This window comes from Austrofundulus limnaeus, unplaced genomic scaffold (genome assembly GCF_001266775.1).
Source record: "Austrofundulus limnaeus strain Quisiro unplaced genomic scaffold, Austrofundulus_limnaeus-1.0 Scaffold139, whole genome shotgun sequence".
In the NCBI taxonomy this organism is placed as follows: Eukaryota; Metazoa; Chordata; class Actinopteri; order Cyprinodontiformes; family Rivulidae; genus Austrofundulus; species Austrofundulus limnaeus.
In genome coordinates, this window is record NW_013952541.1 from 30,005 (window position 1) to 32,000 (window position 1,996).

Sequence of the window (1,996 nt, forward strand, 5' to 3'; positions counted from 1 at the left end):
CTGCTAATCCACCTCCTTTCTTTTTCCCGCTGCTCTTAAAATCTCTGTCTGCTCGTATAGTCTGAAAGCCTGGCAGAGAGATGTGATGGTTTGAACTTCCTCTTTCTCTTGCCTCTTTGCTCCAGCTCTGCGTCCACGATTCCTCCTTTTCAACTCCTCTGGGATTTGCGGCTTCAGTTGATGTATTATTTCAGATTTTGCAATATTAATCAGCTGCTCCCTGTTGTAAACCACCCTGTTGCTATGGTTACGCATCATAACAAAAAGCAAAGTATAAAAAAAGTATTGGCAAAAACCAATCCAACTGCACAGCTCCCAAAACACAAATGAACAGGCGTCCAAAAAAGTTACTTTTTCTGCAGAAAGGCAAGAATGAACGTCTGAAAAGAAAGAAAATCTCAATAAAAGTAACAGAGCTACTCCAACGTGCTGCCACCCTCAGCGGCGCAATTCCGGAAAAATAATAAAACATTATAATGGCCTAAATAATAATGGTTCACATGTTATATGAACAAGTTTCACATTTAATCCTGCTCCTCGCCTCCAGTAGGCTATCTCACAGAAAACACAGTCTCCACTTTCAAATGAATTAAAACTCTTCTTTTTAGACATATTCAGGTTATGTTATTGTTTTCATTTGTTTTCTATATTCTGTATTTTATGTTGGGTTTTATTGTATGAAGTACTTCAGTGCCATGAAAGGCACCTTCAAAGAAAAGATTATTTATTGTAATCCACATTAATGGTGGACATGTTAAAATGATCAAAAATAAAAGAGGATTTGAAGACTCGTTCTAATCTGATTATTAAAAAATGTTTCATAAACAACTCAAATCTTTTCATTTCAGCTCTTTGTTAAAAACAGATCATTAACCTGTCAATCTGTAAGGAAAGAAAATTATAAGAATTAAAACTCTTTATTCCAAAACTTTATCAATAATTTTCACAGAGATGTCATCAGATCAATAACTGAAGATTTTTTAATATAAATAAAGTTTTGATTAATAATTAAACAAATTTCAGGTGTTTCTAAGGTTTCCAGATAAATCAGTTTTATGCTCAGGTTGTGGGTCAGAACTTACCTGGATCTGTTCCTGGATCTGTTCCTGGATCTGTTCCCTCCTGGACTGAGTCCGGTCCAAAGTCCACAGAGAGTCTGCCAGGAAGTTCTGGTTCTGACATAAAAACACCAAATAACAAAACCTGCTGTCCAACTGCAGCTGTAAAGCCCCGCCCACCTGACCCTGTGTGTGTGTGTGTGTGTGTGTGTGTCCCTCTATCTGTAGGTCTCAGGTGTGTGTGTGTGTTTGTGGGTGTGTGTGTCCCTCTGTCTGTAGGTCTCAGGTGTGTGGGTGTGTGTATATGTGTGTGTGTGTGTGTCCCTCTGTCTGCGGGTCTCAGGTGAGTGTGTGTGTAGGTGTGTGTGTGTGTAGGTGTGTGTGTCCCTCTGTCTGTAGGTCTCAGGTGTGTGGGTGTGTGTATATGTGTGTGTGTGTGTGTCCCTCTGTCTGCGGGTCTCAGGTGAGTGTGTGTGTAGGTGTGTGTGTGTGTAGGTGTGTGTGTCCCTCTGTCTGTAGGTCTCAGGTGTGTGGGTGTGTGTATATGTGTGTGTGTGTGTGTCCCTCTGTCTGCGGGTCTCAGGTGAGTGTGTGTGTAGGTGTGTGTGTGTGTAGGTGTGTGTGTCCCTCTGTCTGTAGGTCTCAGGTGTGTGGGTGTGTGTATATGTGTGTGTGTGTGTGTCCCTCTGTCTGCGGGTCTCAGGTGAGTGTGTGTGTAGGTGTGTGTGTGTGTAGGTGTGTGTGTCCCTCTGTCTGTAGGTCTCAGGTGTGTGGGTGTGTGTATATGTGTGTGTGTGTGTGTCCCTCTGTCTGCGGGTCTCAGGTGAGTGTGTGTGTGTGTGTATGTGTGTGTGTGTGTGTCCCTCTGTCTGCGGGTCTCAGGTGAGTGTGTGTGTGTGTGTATGTGTGTGTGTGTGTGTCCCTCTGTCTGCAGGTCT

General features: G+C 42.8%; 1 protein-coding gene across 1 annotated transcript in view; it reads right to left on the bottom strand.

The window, feature by feature from the left end:
- Positions 1-1,262, bottom strand: part of LOC106522891 (metabotropic glutamate receptor 6) — a gene marked incomplete at its 3' end in the record, with an annotated part of 26,595 nt that extends 25,333 nt beyond the window's left edge. The window contains 1 exon segment of the mRNA XM_014016122.1: positions 1,083-1,262.
- Between the last annotated feature and the right edge of the window lie 734 nt (positions 1,263-1,996).